Genomic DNA, 712 nt, shown 5'->3' with positions numbered 1-712 from the left:
CCCCCCCCCCCCCCCCCCCCACACACACACACACACACACCACCACCACAAAAATGCTTATATTTTGATGTAGAAATTTATATTCAGGATAAACATTGTGGGTGTAAAACAAGTTAGTTTGCATAAGGTTTGGAAAGTTTGGATAGATTTCAGTGTGTGACATCATCATGTCTAAGTTAAACATTTTGGGGTCAAATCTATAAAAACAAAAAAAAAAACATAAAATTGTAAATGTGATGTTTCAAAGCTATTAGCCTTCCCAGAGTTAATAGTTTTTAAACATAACATTTAGACAAAAAAAAGTAAATATAACAAAAGCATAGCCTTCCTTATGCATAAACAAAACAAGCAATTGTTTAGGCCAACTTGGCCTGCAGGGGCCCAACAAATGCTTAACTACCCTCAAAGACATGTTGACACAGGACTGGAGTAGTTGAAGTCGAGTGACTTCTGTTGCATATTAAACAAAAGAGACTTTTCTGGTGTTACCGAAAAACCCTCTGACCACTGGAGATAGGCAGATGAAGAAAATGGATGGATGAACGGATGGCTGGATGGATAATGAATGGATGGATGGATGGATGGATGGCTGGCTGGCTGGCTGGCTGGCTGGCTGGCTGGCTGGCTGGCTGGATGGATGGATGGATGGATGGATGGATGGATGGATGGATGGATGGATGGATGGATGGATGGATGGATGGATGATGGACAA

The sequence above is a fragment of the Nematolebias whitei genome, chromosome 14 (genome assembly GCF_014905685.2).
Source record: "Nematolebias whitei isolate Nwh7 chromosome 14, NemWhi1, whole genome shotgun sequence".
NCBI lineage: Eukaryota > Metazoa > Chordata > Actinopteri > Cyprinodontiformes > Rivulidae > Nematolebias > Nematolebias whitei.
The sequence above is the reverse complement of the archived record's forward strand: the minus strand, read 5'-3'. Positions refer to the sequence as shown.